At 36.6% G+C, this 23,648-nt stretch overlaps 1 protein-coding gene and 1 pseudogene across 2 annotated transcripts in view; one reads left to right on the top strand and one right to left on the bottom strand.

Moving 5' to 3' along the window:
• MSH4 (mutS homolog 4) overlaps window positions 1-23,648 on the bottom strand; it is a gene marked incomplete at both ends in the record, with an annotated part of 98,651 nt that overhangs the window by 39,477 nt on the left and 35,526 nt on the right. The window lies entirely within an intron of this gene.
• LOC308340722 (tripartite motif-containing protein 60-like) lies at window positions 7,258-17,908 on the top strand (annotated as a pseudogene). Its single transcript has 3 exons — window positions 7,258-7,300; window positions 15,951-16,163; window positions 16,696-17,908. The product of its transcript is annotated as a tripartite motif-containing protein 60-like (transcript).

Below are 23,648 nucleotides of genomic sequence, written 5' to 3' on the forward strand. Positions count from 1 at the left end.
GGCAGAGAAAGACAATGAGGATCTTACTTATATGTAGAATCTAAAAACAAAAAAACAAGCTCATAATGCAGAGAACACAATGGGGCTGCCAGAAGTAGGTGGTAGGGGGTGGGTAAAATGGAAGGAGGTCAAACCTCCAGCTATAAAATAAATAAGTAATGAGGATTTAATGGACAGCATGGTGAGTACAGTTAATAATACTATATTGCATATTTGAAAGTTGCTGAGAAGAGTAGATCTTAAAAGTCCTCACCACTAGAAAAAAAAAAATTAAGCATATATGGGGATGGGTGTTAAGTAGACTTAATGTGGCAATCATTTTACAATACATACAAATAACAAATCATAAAAAAAAAAAAAAAGAACTTCTGGGGTGCCTGGGTGGCTCAGTGGGTTAAAGCCTCTGCCTTCGGCTCAGGTCATGATCCCAGGGTCCTGGGATCAAGCCCTACATTGGGCTCTCTGCTCAGCAGGGGGCCTGCTTCCCTCTCTCTCTCTCTGCCTGCCTCTCTGCCTACTTGTGATCTCTGCCAAATAAATAAATAAAATCTTTCAAAAAAAAAAAAAAAGAACTTCTATTTATCAAAAGGCAGCATTGATCTAGGATAGGTTCTCCAAAAGCCAACTCAGAGAAATTAGAATTTGAGGACAAATAATTTATTTGAAAAGTAATTCCAGTAAGTACAGGCAAGAGAATAGGAAAGGGCAGCAATACAAGATACACTGATGATCCGGATATTGCTACTTGGTACTGTGGCTCATTCCTGCTGGAGTCCTCTCAGAGATGGTATAGAGTAAACTTCAGAAGCTATCTCCAGAGGTAAGGAAATGGTGTATTTGTTAACCAACTCCAGTTCAGTATTGGTTTAAAGTATTGGTTCAGTATTGCTGGGCAGTCACTTCCTGAATTCCCTCCAGTTTCTCATGTGGCTAGATAAAGTCCTCAGGTGGAGAGTTTCAACTGCTTACAGTAAGAGTTCTCTGTACAAAAGTGAATGCCAAAGGATGTGGGTGGCACAGCAAAAGCATCTACTCCACAATACCGAGTAAAAAATCCAACTACAAAGTAGGAAAAGATATGTGCAACACAGAGAACCATAAAGGAGTCATAAAAAGCTCTACAAATCAAAAAAGGAGCCAAGAAAGCTTTACAAATCAAAAAAGAAGATAACCCAATAGAAAAATGGGCAAGAGAGTTGAACAAGACTTTCACAAAAGAAGGTATCCAAATAGTTAATATATATACGAAAGGATTGCAAACTCATTAATTATTAACAGAAAAATGCGAAATTAAGACCACAATGAAATACCATTAGCTACCAAACATTATGGCTCTCTGCCGAGATAATATTTTATAATAATAATATTTTATAATAATAATATCATAACTGATAATATTAGGTTTGGAGGAAGAGTAATGGGAATTCTCATACACTGCTGATGGGAGTATAAGTTGAAATGATAATTCTGAAAAACATTTTCCAAATATTTTGTCATTATCTACTCAAGTTGAAGATATTCATTCCCCATGACCCAGAAATTCCACCCTAACTATGTGCCCAATAAAAACGTATGCACAATTATACTAAGAAACAATTATAATATTGTTTGGCAATATTATTTCTAATTTCTAGAAACTGTCAACAACTCAAAAGTCTAACAGTTAAATGAATAATGGCATATTCATATGGTGAAACATTATATACCAATAGAAATAAATGAGCTACAGCTAAATGCAATAATATAATTAAGTCTCACAAACAATGTTGGTGAGATGAAGCCACATATTAAAAATACCCATGAGGGATGCCTCACTGGCTCAGTTGTTTAAGCAGCTGCCTTCGGCTCAGGTTGTGATCCCAGGGTCCTGGGATTAAGCCCCGCATCAGGATCCCTGCTTGGCAGAGAGCCCGGTTCTCCCTCTCCCTCTGCCTGCTGCTCTGCCTACTTGTGCTCTCTCTCTATTCTCTCAAATAAATAAATAAAATCTTTTTAAAAAATAAAAAATAAAAAGGTTTAAATAGTCTTTTCTTTAATTAAGTGAACTCTATACCCAGTGTGGGGCTCGAACTTATAACCCTGAGATCAAGAGTGGTATGCTCTGACTGAGCCAGCCAGATGCCCCAGAAAAACCTGTTTAATACGAAAATTTCCAAATGTTGAAGGAAGTATTTTGAATGTTTGTAATAGAAAATACAAGCATTCTTAATGTAGTATATTAGAAGTAAGGTTATAAATAAGAAAAGACCTTCAGATTAGTAAAAATAAGAAATTTAAGTTTTATTCTCAGAGAATATTTATGACCTATAAAACAGCATTTTCTAAAATCAATATTCTAAAGAAGAAAGTATAAGAATTCATCTTAAGCAAACAATTCCATACTGGAAATTTTTAGAGAAAATTTAGTTCATTTAGAAGTTTAAGATAATCATATAATTCAGCCAACAAAACATTTAGTTCATTCACAAGTTTTAGCAAATTATGCAATTTAACCAGTACAAATCTGAACTAATTTAGTGAATATTGTGTTTAATTAAGAGATATACGCTTATATCAAATGGGGAAAGAGCCTAATTTAAAGTAGATCTCCAGATGGTTAAGAAAACAGCAACTAAGAAACAGTATAGGGAATTCTGAAATTCATGAACCATGTATGAAGTCAATATATTGCTTAGGGTTCTTCAGAAGTTAGTTAATCTGAAAAGTATTTTAAAAGCCTCCACAAAGGACAGATATACTAAGTAGGAAAGTATTTACAGCTATGACTAGTCCCTCCAAAACTAAAAAGGATGGGAAGTTAACAGACTACCAGCTATGGATCAGTTATGACTGATCCTTAAGAATCTTATGGAAGTAGCTATAGATTGCCTTTTTTGGACAGGAAAAAAGGATTCCAGATTCTCAGCTTAAAGAATTATCTTAAACCTGCCCCAGACGACTTTTCTAAAGTCTGAGAGTCAAACTGATTATAGAAACTGGCTTATCACAGATATTTCTGAGAGAGCTAGTTGGCCAAACTGATGTTTCCTTCTCAATATAACCAGAAAAAGTCTAATGCAAAAAAAATGTATGTTTCTAATTCTTACAGCTAGTGACACTAAATTATGAAGTTGTATGACTATAATACTAAACATTAATGAGTTGACAACAAAGAGACTGCTCTCGGGTATAATCTCGTGATTCTTTCCTATAATAAAAGTGAAACAAAGTTTTGACGTACTGCTAAGGGTTGAACTGTATCCCCCCCAAAAATATTTGTTGAAGTCTAAAAACTCAGTACTTCAAAATGTGATCTTATTTGCAAATAGCATCATTGCAGAGGTAATTGGTTAAGATGATATCACACTGTAGTAGGGCAGACTCCTAATTCAATATGACTAGTGTCATGTAAAAGATAGCCATGTGAAGACAAAAGACACACAGGGAGACTGCATGTTATGCAGCAGCAAGCCAAGGAACACTAAAGACTGCCAACAAACCACCAAAAGCTAGGAAGAGGCAAAAAATAAAAAGATTCCCTGATGGGTTTCAGAGGAAACATGGCCCTATGAATATCTTGATGTCAGATTTCAAGCATGCAGAACTGTGAGACAATATATTTATCTTGCTTTAAGCCACACAGTGTATATAGTATTTTGTCACAAACAATAGGGAACTATAATATATACTAACTATCACTATAAAGTGGCCACATCCTATTCCTATACTACATTGCATTTTTCTGTGTAGAATATGTCATTCATAAGTAAAACTGTTCTTCAAGTTATTTAAGATATTTTTCACTTGAAAACATCATTCGAGTCAGGCTAACTGTGTGGCTTATGTTATATTCATAAATGATTATTCATTTTAAGTCTCTGAAAGTCCTAAAACATTTGATGGCTCCAAAAAGACTGCTAAACAAGAAAAAACTAAAAAAGAAAGGTCAATAACACACACTAGCAAAAGTATATCCAAAAGTAAAATGAAGAACTCTTCCCACATATTCAGAAATAATTTTATTTTAATATGAACACCGTGATTTAATATCAGTTGTCAGGGTCCAAACTGGAAGAAGAGAGCATCACTGGTATGGGAGAAGCAAAATCAGAACATGGCGAGAATGGAGAGGTGGTACAGAAGGATAAGGAAAGTACCATAATGAAGGGCTTCCCAGCACAGATTATATGAACCTGAACAAGGTCAAGAGGGTATCCAGGCAAGAGGAGACAAGGTAGTCTGGTGTAGGTTTTAGAACCCTAAAGTCTGTGTGTGGGAGGCCACGTTACTGCAGAGTATCATAGCCTGAGACAGGTGAGGATAGGAAGATGATTTAGCAGGGAATGCTGGAGCACAGGCAAGAGTGAGGATGACATATGCATAAGATAGAGAGTGGCAGTAATCAAAGACTGGTCACATGGCGGGGGGTCAAATATGATAATATATTAAGGATACTAAGAGCCAGGTTTCTCATTGTCAGAGAAGGGAGATACTAATATTGAAGGTTAGAAGACTAAAGTGAACCTTGGGATGTTGAATTGAAATAGAAGGTACTGGTGTGGACTCAGTTTTCAACTGCACAGATGGACATAAATATTTTATATATATATATATATAATTATATTTAATATGGAGATAAACATGTATATATTTATCCATTTACTCATAGACATACACTTATTCCTTAGCCATGTGAAGGTTTGGGAGCAGTGACAACAGCAAAGAGTGTGCCCAGTGCCCAGATCTTGATTTCTAAATACCATATGCCATTGAAACAAACCAAGGCTCCTGGGAGAAATGACTGACTAAAAGGCTAGGCAGAGAAAGTAAAAGGAAAGCCTGGTTCATTTTTCTGAGCCAAAAGTGATAAAGCTCTCAAGGAATGATGGGCGTATTTCCAAAGGACTGAAAGACCAATTAAAAAGGGCTTGTGTTGGTCAAATCTAAACAATTTGAGAATCAAAATAAATGTTGGTAGTAAAGGACTGTAACCAATTGAATAAATATGAAACCAGGAGTCCATAGAGATTAAATAAAATGAAAATTTGATAAGAACCAGTGTATTTACAGAGTCTCAAATTACCTCCTCAGAGAATACTTAAAATTATATAAGGAAAATAGTAATTTTACAGTGCAAAAGCCTAGAGAACCCCACTTTAATCAAGCGCACAAAGTTAACATCATAGTGGGACAAATCAAAATCATGAGCCATCTGATAAGGTATAATAAAAACACTCGCCATTTCTGTGATATTCCTACCAAAGATACATTACCAGAATATAACAATGAGGAAAAATATCAGATAAACCCATACTGACAGAAAACAACACAGACCCATACTTTTCAAATGTCAAGATCATGACTGAAGACTAAATAGACAAAAAACTAAAGGTAATACTTGATTCTCAACTGAATCCTTTTTTATAAAGGACTATTGGCACAACTGGCAAAACTTGAATGGGATCTGAGGATTAAATGGTATTATCATTGTTAATTTCCTTACTTTCAAGGTTTATTATGGTTGAATAGAATATCCTTGTTTCTAAGAAATCCTCATTTATTTGGGAGTGATAGGGCATCATGTTGGCAACTTACTCTTAAAATTAAAAAAAAATAAGTTATTTGTAATATACTTGCAAATTTTCTGAAGGCTTGAGATTTTATTTAAATTTTATTTTCACTTTTTAAAAAGGTTGAAACCAAAAAATTTTACATGTTTCCAGAGAATGGTGGGGGGCGAGGGGGAATGTCAGTCTTATCTAAAATTCAGAAAATCTCAATGGTTTCAACTTCTCAATAGGCACATTATAGGTTACAAGACAGTGGAGAAGTGTCTCCCAAATTCTGAAGAAAAATTCTTTTCTGACTAGAATTCTGTTTTCAGGTAAGCTATCAATAAATTAAGAGAGAATAATAAAACATTTCAGAAATGCAGTCTTACTTTTTTTTTTTAAAGATTTTATTTATTTATTTGACAGACAAAGATCACAGGTAGGCAGAGAGGCAGGCAGAGAGAGAGGAAGGGAAGCAGGCTCCCTGCCGAGCAGAGAGCCCCACATGGGACTCGATCCCAGGACCCTGGGATCACGACCTGAGCCAAAGGCAGAGGCTTTAACCCACTGAGCCACCCAGGCACCCAAATGCAGTCCTACTCTTGCTCAGAAAGTTGGTAGAGAATGTGCTCCACAAGGAGAGAGTAAGTCAAAACAGAAGATTAGTAGGGACACAAAAAATAAGAGATCCAACATAAGAAAGTCAGGAAAAATGCTGAAGAGAAATTTGGGATCACAGCTGTATACTAAACAAAGAGGGGCAACCAGTACAGATTGGAACAGTTCATAAACTTATGGAGGAGACATCTTCAAGAGGTTGAATTTGATTTTCTGCAGTGAATAAATATACTGAGAACATAATACTGAGAGGATATTTAGATAACTGGTGGAAATATCTATGCCTGAATTAGTGAAAGCACACAGTAAACCGTACAAATATAAGAACAGTTATTTATTCTGGAGAAAAAAACACACAGAAAGTTATGCAAGCTCAACTCTGTGTAGAATGGATAATCATAATAATTTTGATCGAACTAAAATTATGTTGTAACCCTACTGGATAAGGAGAGGTAAGGAAATGTCCATGTTTATGGGAGAAGAGAAGAAAGAGAGCTAAATATTCATCCTCCTGCCAAGAAATTAACACAGAATGTCAAAGGATATCATCAAGAAAGTAAAAAAACAAAACAAAACTAAAGAACAACAGAAAATATTTGCAAATCATATATCCAAAATAAGGAACTTATATCTATAATATATAAAGAACTCTCAAAACTCAATACTAAAAAGACAACCTATTAAAATTCGGAAAATGTGGGGTGTCTGTATAGCTCAGCCAGCTGAGCATCCAATTCTTGATTTCGGCTTAGGTCATGCTCTTGGCTCAGGTCATGATCTCAGAGTCATGAAATGGAGCCCCACATCTGGCTCCAGGCTTGGTACAGAGCCTGCTTGAAATTCTCTTTCTCCCCCTGCCCCTCCCTGCACTCTCTCTTTCTAAAATAAGTAAGTAAATAAATAAAATAGATAAATAAATAAAATCTTTTTTAAAACTGGAAAAGCATATGAATAAACAAATCTCCAAAGAATATACACAAATGGCCAACAAGCACACAGAAAGAGGCTCAACATCATTAATCATCATGGAAATGAAAATTTTAAATGAGAGAGAATACCTCACACACACTAGGATGCCTAGGAATCAAAAAGTGAGATAATAACAAGTATGGACAAGGGTGTGGAGACATCAGAAACCTCACAGACTGCTGGTGGGACTGCAAAATCATACAGTCATTTTAGAAAACAGTCTGGCAGTTGGTCAAACAATTAAACATAGAATGATCATATCAGCAATTGCACTCCTATATATATGCCCACAATAAATGAAAACTTACATCCAAACAGAAGCTTGTACATAAATATTCATAACAATGTATTCATGATAATCAAAAGTGGAAACTCAAATGTTCAACTGATGAATAAATGAAATGTGCTCTACCTATACAATGGAATATTATCTGTCAATAAAAATAATCAAGTATTAATATATGTTATAATATGAATTACCCTAAAAACATTACGCTAAATTAAATAGACAGTCACAAAAAACTACATATTGTAGGATTCCAATTATATGAAACATCCAGAATGAACAAATCTATAGGGACAGATAGATTACTAAAAGCCAAGAACAAGGCAGGGAAGAAGTTTGAGAGGAATGCGAAGTGATTGTTAATGGGTCCAGTGTTGCTTTTTTAGGGTGATGAAGATGTTCTAAAATTGACTGTACTAATTGTGATACAACTCTGTGAACACACTAAAAATTACTAAATGTTAAGCTTTAAATAGGTGAAATATATGATTTGTGAATTCTATCTTAAGCTGTTATATTTTTAAAAAATAATGGACTGTGCAATATTTGTAGAAGTAAAATATATGACAACAATAGCCCAATGAGAAGGAACGGGGAATGGCTGCATACTATTGTAAAGTTCTTTTCTTTTTATTTCAGCTTTATTGAGGAACAATGAACATATAAAATTATAAGATATTTAAAGTATACATTGTGGTGATTTTTTTTTTTTTTAAATTTATTTATTTGTTAGAGAGAGAGCGAGCGAGCACAGGCAGACAGAGTGGTAGGCAGAGGCAGAGGGAGAAGCAGGCTCCCCGCGGAGCAAGGAGCCTGATGTGGGACTCGATCCCAGGACGCTGGGATCATGACCTGAGCCGAAAGCAGCTGCTTAACCAACTGAGCCACCCAGGCGTCCCACATTGTGGTGATTTAATACTCACATACGTTGCAAGGATTCCCCCAATTAGTTACTTAACACATCCAGCTCCTCAATTTTGGGGGGAGTAAGAACTTTTAGGTTCTACTCTCTAAGAAAATGTCAATTAAACAAGATAGTATTACCAACTATAGTCACCACGTATTACATTAGATTCTCAGACCTTATTCAGCTTACAGTTGAAAGTTAAACCTTTTACCAACTTCTATTTCCCCCACACCCCAGTCCCTGGCAATCACCTTTCTAGTCTCTGTATCTATGAGTTTGGTCTTTGTGTGTGTGTTTGTGCAGTACACATGTATGTATGTATGTACCTATGTATGCACATATGTATAGACTTATTCAGATTTCATATATAACTGACACCATGCATTTAAATTTCACATATAATTGATAATATACAGTATTTATCTTTTTCTATCTGGCTTATTTCACTTGGCATAATGCCCTCAAGGTCCATACATGCTGCTGATGGATTTCCTTTCTCATGGTTGCATAATATTCCATTATCTTTATGTGTATGCGTGTGTGTGTGTGTGTATTACATTTTCTCTATCCATTCAAACATCAGTGAACACTTGGATGGTTTCTATATCTTGGTTATTGTGAATAACACTGCAATGAACATGGGAATTATCTCTTTGAGGTCCTATTTTCACTTTCTCTAGGTATATACCTAAAAGTGGGACAGCTGGATCATATGGTAGTGCTATTTTTAATTTTTTGAAGAACCTCCACATTGTTTTCCATATACCAATCTACATTCCTACCAAGAGTGAACAACGTTTCCCTTTTCCTTGCATCCTCACCAACATTTGTTATCTCTTGTCTTTTTGATGAGAGCCATTCCAACAAGTATGAGGTGATAATTCCACCAGAGTACTTTTGCATTTTCCTGATGATTACTGATGTTGGGCACCTTTTCATATACCTATTGGCCATTTGAATGTCTGCTTTGTCAGTCTTTCTGCCCATTTTAAAATCAAGATTTTTTTTGCAACTGAGTTGCAGGAGTACTTTACATATTTTTAATATTATCTCCTTATCAGATATATGAGTTGCAATTATTTTCTCCAATTCTGTAGTTGCCTTTCATTTTGTTGATCATTTCTTTTGCTGTGAGAAAGATTTTTAGTTTATTTTTGCTTTTGCTACCAAGAGTGTATGGTTCTTATGCCATATGTGAAGTGATCTTATATTACTTGAAGGGGGACTGAATTCAGCTAAAGATGTATACTTCCTAAAGCAACCACTAAAATATCAAAATAAGGAATTCTAATAAATCAACAAAAGATACAAAATAGGGTCATAAAAAATACTCAATCCAAAAGAAGGCAGGAGAAAAGAAAAAAGGGAATAGATGAAATAAACAGAAAAAGAAGTAATATGATAGCAGATTTTATCAAAACATACCAAAAATCTCATTAAGTGTAAATGAAATAAACACCCCAATTACAAATAAGATATCTTCTGATTGTATATAAAAAACAAGATCCAAATCTTTGAACTATTTGGAATATTCCAAATATAAGAAAATATATATCCAAATATAAGAAATATTCCAAATATAAGAAACCCACTTTAAATATAAAGACACAAATAAGTTAAAAAAAAAAAAAAGGTAAAAGTTGTATCATGCCAACACATCAAAAGAAAGCTGGAGTGGATATATTAATATTAAACACAGCAGATTTCAGAGCAAAAAAATATTACTAGGGAAAAAGGTCATTTTATAATGATAAAGCAGAAAACACAGTAACCTTAAATGTTTATACACCTAATAACAGAGCTCCAAAACACTATTTTTTAAATTTAAATTCAATTAGTCAATAATAGTACATCATTAGTTTCAGATGTAGAGTTCAATAATTCATCAGTTGCATTTAATACCCAGTGCTCATCACCTCACCTGCCTCCTTAATGTCTAATTACCCTACCCCCACCAGTAACCCTCCAGCAACCCTCAGTGTTTCCTATAGTTAAGAATCTTGTGATTTTTCTCCCTCTCTGATGACTTCCCATTCAGTCTTCCTTCCATCCCAGTATGATCCTCTGCACTCTTTGTTATATTCCACATATGAGTGAAACCATAAATTATCTTTCTCTGACTTATTTTACTCAGCATAATACCCTCCAGTTCCATCCATATTGATGTAAATGGTAAGTATTCATCCTTTCTGATCGCTAAGTAATATTCCATTGTATATATATACTACATATTCTTTATCCATTCATCTGTTGATGGACATCTGGGATCTTTCCATAGTTTGACTATTGTGAAAACTGCTACTATGAACATGGGGTACATGTGCCCCTTCAGATTACTACATCTGTATCTTTGGGGTAAACACCTAGTAATGCAATTGCTGGGTCATAGGGTAGCTCTATTCTTAACTTTCTGAGGAGCCTTCATACTGTTTTCCAGAGTGGCTGCACCAGCTTGCATTCCCACCAACAGTAAGAGTGTTTCCCCTTCTCTGCATTCTCGCCAACATTTGTTGCTTCCTGACTTGTTAATTTTAGCCATTCTGACTGGTGTGAGGTGTTATCTCATCGTTATTTTGATTTGTATTCCCCTGATGATGAGTGAAACTCAGCATCTTTTCAAATGTCTGTTGTCCATTTGGATGCCTTCTTTGGAGAAATGTCTGTTCATGCCTTCTGCCCATTTCTTGACTGGATTTTTTGGGTTTTGGGTGTTGAGTTTGATTAAGTTCTTTGCAGATCTTGGATACTAGCCCTTTATCTGATATGTCATTTGCAAATATCCTCTCCTACTCCATAGGTTGCCTTTTAGTTTTATTGAATGTTTCCTTTGCTTCTTATTTTGACTAAATCCCAAAACTTGATTTTTGCTTTGTTTCCCTTGCCTCAAGAGATATATTTAGCAATAAGTTGCTGTGGCTGAGGTCAAAGAGGTTGCTGCCTGTGTGCTCCTCTAGGATTTTGATGGGTTCCTGTCTCACATTTAGGTCTTTCATCCATTTTGAGTTTAATCTCATGTATGATGTAAGAAAGTGGCCCAGTTTCATTCTTTTGCATTCTTTTGCTGTCCAATTTTCCCAACACCATTTGAAGAGACTTTTTTCCATTGAATATTATTTCCTGCTTTGTCAAAGATTAGTTGACCATAGAGTTCACGGTCCACTTCTGGCTTCTCTATTCTGTTTCACTGATCTATGTATCTGTTTTCCTGCTAGTACCATACTGTCTTAATGATTACAGCTTTGCAATATAGCTTGAAGTCCAGCACTGTGATGCCACCAGCTTTGGTTCTCTTTTTCAAGATTGCTTTGGCTATTTGGGGTCTTTTGTGATTCCATACAAATATTAGAATTATCTGTTCCACTTCTGTGAAAAATGTCAATGGTATTTTGATAGGGATTCCTTTGAATGTGTAGATTGCTCTAGGTAGCATAGTCATTTTAACAATATTTATTCTTTCAATTCATGAGCATGGAATGTTTTCCATTTCTTTGTGTCTTCCTCAATTTCTTTCACAAGTGTTCTATAGTTTTTAGAGTACAGATCTTTACCATTTTGTTTAGGTTTATTCCTAGCTATCCTATGGTTTTTCGTGCAATTATTAAGGGGATCAATTCCTTAGTTATTCTTTCTTCTGTCTCACTGTTAGTGCATAGAGATGCTTTGACTTCTGTGTATTGTTTTATATCCTACCACATTGCTGAATTCCTATATGAGTTCTAGAAATTTCTGGGTGGAGTCTTTTGGGTTTTCTGCATATAGAATCATGTCATCTGCAAAGAGTGAGTTTGACTTCTTCTCTGCCAGTCTGAATGTCTTTTATTTCTTCTTCTTGTCTGATTGCTGAGGCTAAGACTTCTAGTACTATGTTGAACAGTGGTGAGAGTGGACATCTGTGTCATGTTCCTGATCTTAGAGGGAAAGCTCTCAGTTTTTCCCCACTGAGAATGATATTCACTGTGGGCTTTTCACATATGGCTTTTATGATATTGAGGTATGTTCTCTCTTCATCCCTACACTGTGGAGAGTTTTAATCAAGAAAAGATGCTGTACTTTTTCAAATGCTTTTTCTATGTCAATTGAGAGGATCATATGGCTATTGTCCTTTCTTTTATTGATGTGGTGTATCACGTTGATTGATTTGGGGATATGGAGCCACTCTTGCATCCCAGGAATAAATCCCACTTGGTTGTGCTGAAGAATCCTTTTAATGTGCTGTTGGATCCTATTAGCTAGTATCTGGGTGAGTCTAAAACACTTTAGATAAAAACTGGTATAACTTCAAAGAGAAGGGATAACGAATTAAGATGGCAGTGTAGTAGGAGGGCCCTAGGATTGCCCTGTCCTTTGAACACAGATACGTAACTATCAAATCATTCTGAATACTCAAGAAATTGATCTGAGGACTGACAGAATATACTGCACAATGGAGGGAGAGAAGAAGCCCCTTTGAGGAAGATAGCAAGTATGGAGCCATGGTTTAGGAGAGAAAATGATTGCAGGTGTTGTGAAGGGGAGGGAGCCCTTGTCACAGAGAAAGTCAAGAGAGAGTGGAGTGCACAGGGATAAACACAAAGAGAACACTTGCCCAAAGCCTTTGGCTGGAAAAATGAAAGGGACTGAATTTCCTAAGTTTTTACACCTAGCAGGGTTCAAAGACTTCAGTTTTAGAGGTCCCCAGCTTTAAGTGGGATAGAGACCTGAGGAAACTATACTATTCCTGGAGAAGAGGCAGGCAAACAACCCCGGGGAAAACTGCATGATCTGAGGAATGCCTAAGAGCCATAGGGAAAGATTGTACTTTTTGGAGAGCATCTGTGAGAGGCAGCATTGCCTCTCCAGGGACAAAAGAACAAGCAGGAACCATCTTCCTCTCTCATCCTTCAGCATAGGTGCAGAGACACCTGCTGAGGGTGGCTAACCTGGATATTGGAACTTCACTGTGCTTTACTCCAAAATCCACAGTCCTGCACTCTGCCACAATGGCTCTTCAGGATCAAACCTGCATCAATCCTAGCATGGTGAGACCTTTTCCTACAGGAAAAGAGCAGATGTCTGCCACACCAGATCCCTAAAATTTGAAATTTTAAAACTCAGCCGACCTGGCTAGGGCGGAGCCCAAGGTGTTTTCTGCTGCTCCAGGCAGGCAAGCGACCCAAAGACAGACAGTGTGAAATCAGTGCTCTGAAAAATATCTGTGACACACAAGAGGAAATTACTTACTCCTCTGAAAGTAGTAAGCACAGACTCCCCTCTCCAGGGACAAAGAGGAAGACTGACACCATTTTTCACCCCTTGCCCCTCACCATAAACCAATTTCAGTAAACAGTATAGCACCAACAATGGCTGCCTAACCTGCTTATCCCAAGTCCTACCATCCTGCGCTCTGCTGGGACTGCCTTTCTCAGGCAAGTGTGCCTAACAACCCTCCCCCAGAAGACCAACACAAACCTCCACACACACCGTGTCTATTGACTACAAGGTTCTACAAAGCTTTAGTTCTAGAGGAAATAGAATATGACATAAAATTATGTAAAATAATGAAGCTGAACAAAACAGAAAGAAAAATTTTGGATCTTGGAAACAGATACAGGAAACTCAGTGACTCCATCAAACATAATAACATTCATATCATAAGAATCCCAGAAGAAGAAGAGAGAGGGAAGGGAGCAGAAGTTTTATTTGAGGAAATTATAGCTGTAATTTTCCCTAATCTGGGGAAGGAAACAGACATCCAAATCCATGAGGCACAGAGATTTCTATCAAAATCAACAAAAGCAGGTCAACACCAAGACACATTGTAGTTGAATTTGCAAAACATACTAATTAAGAAAAAAAAATCCTAAAAACAGTAAGACATAAGAAAAGAAGTCCCTAACTTACAAGGGAAGACCAATAAGGTTAGCAGCAGATCTTTCACATAAAATAGCATGACATATTCAATGTGCTCAATGGGAAAAATATGTAGCCAAGAATACTCTATCTCACAAGGCTATCATTCAGAATAGAAGGATAGATGGTTTCCCAGACAAACAAAAACTGAAGGAGTTCATTACCACTAACCCAGCCTCATAAAATATATTAAAGGGGTCTCTGAGTGGGAAGGAAAGGCCAAAAGCAACAAAGACTAGAAAGGAACAGAGAAGATCTTCAGGAACAACAATAAAACAAACCATAAAATGGTACTAAATACATATCTGTCAGTAATTAATCTGAATGTAAATGGACTAAATGCTCCAATCAGAAGACACAGCATGTCAGAATGGATTAAAAAAAATCCACCTACATGTTGCCTATAAGAGACTCATTTTAGGCCTAAAAACAACTGCATATTGAAAGTGAGGGGATGGAGAAATATTTACCATGCAAGTAGACATCAAAGGAAAGCCAGAGTAGCCATACTTATATCAGACAAACCAGACTTTTTTTAAAGATTTTATTTATTCATTTGACAGAGATCACAAGTAGGCAGAGAGGCAGGTAGAGAGAGAGGAAGAGAAGCAGGCTCCCTGCTGAGCAGAGAGCCGGACTCGCGGCTCGATCCCAGGACCCTGAGATCATGACCTGAGCCAAAGGCAGAGGCTTTAACCCACTGAGCCACCCAGGCGCCCCTCAGGCAAACTAGATTTTAAACCAAAAACTGTAACAAGAGATGAAGAAGGACACTATATTATAATAAAGGGGTCTATCCGACAAGAATATCTAATAATTGTAAATATTTATGCCCTCAAATTGGGAGCACCCAAATACATAAAACAATTAATAATAAACACAAAGGAACTCATTCATAATAATACAATAATAGTAGGGGACTTTCATACACCACTTATATCAGTGGACAGATCATTTAAGCAAAAAAATCAACAAGGAAACAATGGCTTTGAATGACACACTGAACCAGATGAACTTAACAAATATATTCAGAATACTTCATCTTAAAGCAGCAGAATACACATTCTTTTCAAGCACACATGGGACATTCTCCAGAAAAGATCACAAACTAGGTCACAAATTAGGCCTCAACAATACAAAAAGACAGAGACTATACAATGCCTGTTTTCTGACCACAATGCTATGAAACTTGAAGTCAACCACAAGAAAATATTTGGAGAGACCACAAATACATGGAGGTTAAAGAACATCCTACTAAAGAATGAATGGGTCAACCAGGAAATTAAAGAAGAAATAAAAAAATACATGTAAACAAATGAAAATGAAAATACAAAACCTTTGGGATGCATTAAAAGTAGTCATAAGAGGGGCCACAGTGTTTCTGGCCGGAGAGGTGCTGAATGAGTCATCGATTCCAGGGGTACTACAGCTGCTTTCTTGAACAGGAAAGTCATTAAGCCTGACTCTACAACATTGAGTGGGAAGAACAGTAGCCCAGCTAATATGTTCTAGAATGCAACAGACCTCAGTCTGTGGAGTATTTTTGGCAACAGACTCTAGAGCTAAGGTGTAGGGGGATAAACAGTTTTATATAGGCTATCAATATGCCAATCCAGTGAAACTGAAAGCTGGTCAGTTTTCAATGTCTATGGGAGGATATCATTCACTGTTCGCTGGGTTTTGTGTGGTAGAGAGCCAGGCTTTACTAAAGGACATATTACCTTACCTACCACCTTTATTCATGGCTCAGTGGAGTTTGTGACAGTCCTGATAGGTCTCCAAACAGGACCTAGCTGTCCCATCTGTCTGGACTACTTGAAAGAGCCAATGACCATCAACTGTGGGTATAACTTCTGTCTCTCCTGCATCAGTATGTTCTGGAAGGATCTAAATGATACTTTCCCCTGCCCCTTTTGCCACTACTACTCTCCAGAAAGGAAATTCATGAACAATCCCCAACTGGGCAATTTTTTTCCCATTTTATTTCTTTTCAGTGTTCCAGAATTCGTTGTTTATGCACCACACCCAGTGCTCCATGCAATACGTGCCCTCTATAATATCCACAACCAGGCTCACCCAAACGCCCACCCCTCTTCCCTCCAAAACCTTCAGTTTGTTTCTCAGAGTCCACAGTCTCTCATGGTTTGTCTCCCCCTTCGATTTCCCCCATCTCACTTCTCTCCATCTCCCAATGTCCTCCGTGTTATTCCTTATGCTCCACAAGTAAGCGAAACCATATGATACTTGACTCTCTCTGCTTGACTTATTTTACTCAGCATACTCTCTTCCAGTCCCGTCCATGTTGATATAAAAGTTGGGTATTCACCCTTTCTGATGGAGGTATAATACTCCATTGTATATGTGGACCATATCTTCTTTATCCATTCATCTGTTCAAGGGCATCTTAGTTCTTTCCACAGTTTGGCAACTGTGGCCATTGCTGTTGTGAACAAGGGGGTACAGGTGGCCCTTCTTTTCACTACATCTGTATCTTTGCAATTTAATTGAAATTGCTAAGCTACTATGGGTAAGAAGAAGCAAGAGGAAGAGGAAGAAAGAGAAGCTTATACGTGAAAACATAAATAGGTTTTGACCTTTTTCTGCCAGAAGGACCTAGAAGTTTTATGTCCACAGTGTGGTTTCTCCACTCATCACCGGAATCACTGTATTTGGCCCTAGAGAAGGCTGCTCCTTATTTTAGGAAAAGACTGCAGAATTGCATTAAACCATGGAGGGAGAGAGTAGAACAAGTTGAAAAGGTGGTAACTATGCAAAGCAGAAAATCACTGGAACTGAAGAAGAAAGTACAATGTGGAGAGAAGAAATCAAGTCTGAATTTGAGCAAATTTTGTTGTTTCTCAAAAACCAGCAAGAAATTGTTCTTCAGCAATTACAAGATGAAAAAATGGATATTTTAACAAAACGAAATGAAAAATTAACAACATTTTCAAGTCATCTTTCCACATTAAAATATCAAAGGAGATAGAGGGCAAATCTATGATGTCAGAGCTGGAATTACTGACAGATGTTAAAAGTATCTACCATAGGTATAAAATCTTAAAAACCCCTGAACCTTTTTCATTTCAACGAAAGGAATATGGTTACCATCTTTTTTCACAATATTCTGGCTTAAATAAAAGAAACAACAGATTTTGAGTAGACCTAATTCTAGATCTAATTCTAGACCCTGAAACAGCACATTGTAAGCTTATTGTCTCAGAAGATAGAAATAATGTGCAATATGGAAATAAAAGGCATAAATTACCTCATAACCCAAGGAGATTCTATCTCTGCCCAGCTGTTCTGAGTTCTAGGGGTTTTAATTCTGGCAGACAATATTGGGAGGTGAAACTGAAAGACAAGCCTGAATGGATCATGAGTGATCTTGAAGACACTCTTCCCAGAAGGAGAAAGAATAAGATGCAACCAATTTTAGCACAGGATGGATTATGGGGTGTTGGACAATGTAGTCAGAATAATTAGATTGCATTGGGTTCTAAAGAAATTAATCTTCTACCAAAAGTAACACCTAGAAAGATTGGCATTTTTTTAGACTGTGAATTGTATGAGGTTTCCTTTTATAATTTGAGTGGTTGATCCCTTCTCTGTATTTTTAACTATTATTTTATGGAAACACTTTGGCCTTATTTCTATACTGAAATGGACTCAAAACCTCTTAAAATCTATACACTAACAGATTCTGAATGATGAATTATTATAAAACTCTTGTTTTTGCTGTTGTTGTTGTTTGTTTCTTTTATTCAGGTGGTGGACAAAACTAAGCCAGTGAATCTAGTCTCAACAATTCTGTTGTGATTTTGTTGTTGACTTTTTGTTTTTGTTTTGTTTTAGTTTTTCCTTTAAACAACCAGAATGATTTTATCCTAGTTTCAGCAGCTTCTAAACAATGTTGATATAGGGTCCTTGGCTGGCTCAGCCAGCACTACATGCAATTCTTGATCTCAGGTTGTAAGTTTGAGCCCCATGTTGGGGGTAGAGTTTACTTTTTTTATAAAAAAAAAGATGTGGTTATAATGAGACAGAAGAAAAAAAAAATTAAGGAGTGCTTTTGCAACTGCACTGAAAGACATAAGATTCTTAGGAATAAACCTAACCATAGAGGTTAGGTTGTCTACTCAGAAAACTAAAGAATTCTCATGAAAGAAATTGAGGAAGACACAAAGAAATGGAAAAACATTTCATGATATGGATTGTAAGAACAAATATTATTAAAATGTCTATGCTACCTAAAGCAATATATATATTTAGTGTAATCCCTATTAGAATACCATCAACTTTTATCAGAGAGCTGAAACAAATAATCCTAAAAGTTTTATGGAACCATATAAGACCCCAGATAGCCAAAGGAATGTTGAAAAAGAAAACCAAAACTGGTGGCATCACAATTCCAGACTTCAAGCTCTATTACAAAGCTGTAATCATCAAGATAGTATGGTACTGGCACAAAAACAGACACATAGATCAATGGTACAGAATAAAGAGCCCAGTAATGATTACCATCAACTCTATGGTCAACTAATCTTTGACAAAGCAGGAAAGAATGTCCAATGGAAAAAAGAGAGTCTCTTCAACAAATAGTGTTGGAAAAATTGGACAGCCACATGCAGAATAATGAAACTGGACCATTTCCTTACACCATACACAAAAGTAGACTCAAAATAGATGAAAGACCTCAACGTGAGACAGGAATCCTTCAAAATCCTAGAGGAGAACACAGGAAGCAACCTCTTCGATCTTGGCTGCAGCAACTTCTTGCTAGACATGTCTCCAAAGGCAAGGGAAACAAAGGCAAAAATGAACTATTGGGACTTCATCAAGATCAAAAGTTTTTGCACAGCAAAGGAAACAGTCAGCAAAACCAAAAGACACCGACGTAATGGGAGAAGGTATTTGCAAAAAACATTAACAGATAAAGGGCAAGTATCCAAAATCTATAAAGAACTTATCAAACTCAACACCCAAAGAACTAATAGTCCAAACAAGAAATGGGCAGAAGACATGAACACATATTTCTGTAAAGAAGACATCCAAACGGCCAACAGCAATTTCATGTGAAAATGTGCTCAACATCACTCATTATCAGGGAAATACAAATCAAAACCACAATGAGATACCACCTCACACCAATCAGAATGGCTAAAATTAACAGGTCAGGAAATGACAGATGTTGGCAAGGATGTGGCAAAAGGGGAACCCTCCTACATTGTTGGCAGGAATGCAAGCTGGTGCAGTCCCTCTGGAAAGCAGTATGGAGGTTCCTCAAAAAGTTGAAAATAGAGTTACCCTATGACCCAGCAATCATACTACTGGGGTTTACCCCAAAGATACAAAAAAAGGGGAACCTTCACCCCAGTGTTCATAGCAGCAATGTCCACAATAGCTGAACTATGGAAAGAGCCCAGATGTCCATCAACAGATGAATGGATAAAGAAGTTTGTATGTATGTGTATATGATGGAGTATTAGACATCAAAAAGAATGAAATCTTGCCATTTACAACTAAGTGGATGGAACCAGAGGGTATTGTGCTAAGCGAAATAATCAATCAGAGAAAGACAATTATCATATGATCTCACTGATGAATGGAATTTAAGAAACAAGGCAGAAGGTCATAGGGGAAGAGAGGAAAAACTAAAACAAGATGAAACCGGAGAGGGAGACAAACCCTAAGAGAGTCTTAATCATAGGAAGAAACAAGGTTGCGGGAGGGGAGTGGAGAGATGGGGTAACTGGGTGATTGATGTTAAGGAAGGTGCATGATGTAATGAGTACTGAATATTATTATTTTTTTAAAAAGATTTTACTTATTTACTTGACAGACAGAGATCACAAGTAGACAGAGAGGCAGGCAGAGAGAGAGGAGGGGAAGCAGGCTCCCCGAGGAGCAGAGAGCCTGACGCGGGGCTCGATCCCAGGACCCTAGGATCATGACCTGAGCCGAAGGCAGAAGCTTTAACCCACTGAGCCACCCAGGTGCCCCGAGTACTGAATATTATATAAGACTGATGAATCAGGTCTCTGAAACCAATAATATATTACATGTTAATCAATTGAATTTAAATTAAAAATGTTTCAGAATATGGGGAAAAAAGTAGTTATAAGAGGGAAGTATATAGCCATACAGGCCTACCTCAAGAAGCAAGCAAAATCTCAAATAAAACCACCCAAACTTATACCTAAAGGAGGTTGACAAAGATCAACAAATGAAGCCTAAAGCCAACAGAAGAAGGGAAATAATAAAGATTAGAGCAGAAGTAAATGATATAGAAAAAACTAGTAGAACAGATCAATGAAGCTAAGAGCTAGTTCTATGAATGAATTAATAAAATTGATAAAAACTTAGCCAGAGTAATCAAAAAGAAAAGAGAAAGACCCAAATAAATAAAATCACAAATGAATGAGGAGAGATCACAACTAATACTACAGAAATTATAATATTGTGAAAAATTATAAGCCAACAAATCAGACAATCTGGAAGAAATGGATAAATTCCTAGAAACGTATAAACTACCAAACTGAAACAGGAACAAATAGAAAACTTCAACAGACTAATAACCAGCAAAGAAATTGAGTCAGTAATAAAAAATTTCCCAACAAACAAAAGTCTAGAGCCAGACGGCTTCACAGAGGAATTCTACCAAACATTTAAAGAAGAGTTAATACCTATTCTTCTGGAACAATTCCAAAAAATAGAAATGGAAGGAAAACTTCCAAACTTATTTTGAGGCCAGCATTACCTTGATTCCAAAACCAGACAAAGTCTCCACTAAAAAAGAGAACTAAAGGCCAATATGCCTGATAAACAGATGTAAAAATCATCAACAAAATACTCCCAAACCAAGTCCAATAGTACATTAAAAGAATCACTGACCACTATCAAATGAGATTTACTCCTAGCCTGCAAGGGTAGTTCAATATTCACAAATCAATCAACATGACACACCATATTAATAAAAGAAAGGATAAGAACCATATGATCCTCTCAATTGATGCAGAAAAAGCATCTGACAAAGAATAACATCCATTCATGATAAAAACTCTTAACAAAGTAGGAATAGAGGGAACATACCTCAACATAATAAAGGCCATATACAAAAAACCCACAGCTAATATCATCCTCAATGGGGGAAAACTAAGTTATTTTCCTTGACAATCAAGAACAAGACAGCGATGTCCACTCTCACCACTGTTGTTCAACATAGTACTAGAAGTCCTAGCCTCAGCAATCACACAACTAAACAAAATAAAAAGCATCCAAATCAGCAAAGAAGACTAACTGTCCCACTTCACAGACAATGTGATACTCTATGCAGAAAACCCAAGACTCTACCCAAAAACCGCTAGAACTCATAAAGGAATTCAGCAACATGGCAGGACATAAAATCAATGCACAGAAGTCAGCTGCATTTCTATATATGAGCAATGAGACAGAAGAAAGGGAAATCAAGGAACTGATCCCATTTACAACTGCACCCCAAACCATAAGATAACCTGGGAATAAACCTAACCAAAGAAGTAAAGGATCTGTACTCTGAAAACTATAAAACATTGATGAAAGATGTTGAGGAAGACATAAAGAATTGGAAAAACATTTGCTGGCTCATGGATTGGAAGAATAAATACTGTTAAGATCTCTATACTACCCAAAGCAATCTACACATTTAATGCAATTCCTATCAAAATACTGCCAACATTTTTCACAGAGTTGGAACAAATAATTCTAAAATTTGTATGGAACTACAAAAGATCCCAAATAGCCAAAGCAATCTTGAAAAAGAAAAAGCTAGAGGCATCACAAATCTGGACTTCAAGTTATATTACAAAGCTGTAATGATTAAGACGGTATGAAACTGGCACAAAAACAAGCACATAGATCAATGGAACAGAAGAGAAAACCCAGAAATGGACCCTGAACTCTATGGTCAACTAATCTTCAACAAAGTAGGAAAGAATATCCAATGGAAAAAGGATAGTCTCTTTAATAAATGGTGTTAGCAAAACTGGACAGCCACATGCAGAAGAATGAAACTGAATCACTTCCTTACACCACACACAAAAATAGACTCAAAATGGATGAAATACCTAAATGTGAGACAGGAATCCATCAAAATCCTAGAGGAAAACATAGACAGCAGTCTCTTTCACCTCGGCAGTAGCAACTTCTTGCTAGACTTACCTCCTGAAGCAAGGGAAACAAAAGCAGAAATAAACTACTGAAACCTCATCAAGATAAGGCTCTGCACAGCAAAAGAAACAATCAACAAAACTAAAAGGCAACCTTCAGAATGGAAGAAGATATTTGCAAATGACATATCTGATAAAGGGTTAGTATCCAAAACCTATAAAGAACTTAGCAAACTCAACAACCAAAAACCAAATAATCCAGAAAAGAAATGGGCAGAAGACATGAATAGACATTCTTCCAAAGAAGACATACAAATGGCTAAAAGACACATGGAAAGATTCTCAGGATAAGTTTTCATCATAGAAAAACAAATTAAAATGAAATGAGGTATCACCTCATACCAGTTAGAATGGCTAAAGTTAACACACAAGAAACAGTAAGTGTTGCTGAGGATATGGAAAAAGTGAAAATCTCTTTCACTATTGGTGGGAATGCAAACTGGTGCAGCTACTCTGGAGAAGAGTATGGAGGTTCCTCAAAAAGTTAAAAATAGAGTTATCCTATGTCCCAGCAATTAAACTACTAGGTATTTACCCAAAGGATATGAAGATACTGATTCAAAGGGGTACATGCACCACAATGTTTATGGCAGCATTATCAACAATAGCCAAATTATGGAAAAAGCCCAAATGTCCATCACCTGAAGAATGGAAAAAGAAGAGTTGGTGTATATATATGTGTATATATACACACAAAATATAATATTACTCAGCCATAAAAAAAGAATGAAATCTTGCCATTTTCAATAACGTGGTTGGAGCTAGAGAGTATTATGCTATGTGAAACAGTCAGAGAAAGACAAATTCCATATGATTTCACTCTTATGTGAAATGTAAAAAAAACAGATGAATCTAGAGGGGGAAAAAAAGAGGCAAACCATAAAACAGACTCTTAACTATAGAGAACAAGCTTAGAGTTACTGGAGGGGAGGTGGGCAGGGGGATGAGTTAAATGGGTGGTGGTTATTAAGGAAGGCACTTGTGATAAGCACTAGGTATTGTATGTAAATGATGAATCATTAAATTCTACACCTGAAACAAAATTGCACTGTATGCTAACTGGAATTTATTTATTTTTTATTTGGTATTTTTTAAAATTTGACAGAGAGAGACACAGAGAGAGAGGGAACACAAGCAGGGGGAGTGGGAGAGGGAGAAGCAGGCTCCCTGCTGAGCAGGGAGCCTGATGTGTGGCTCCATCCCAGGACCCTGGGATCACGACCTGAGCTGAAGGCAGATGCTTA

Source organism: Martes martes (genome assembly GCF_963455335.1).
Source record: "Martes martes genome assembly, chromosome: 4".
Classification (NCBI taxonomy): Eukaryota; Metazoa; Chordata; class Mammalia; order Carnivora; family Mustelidae; genus Martes; species Martes martes.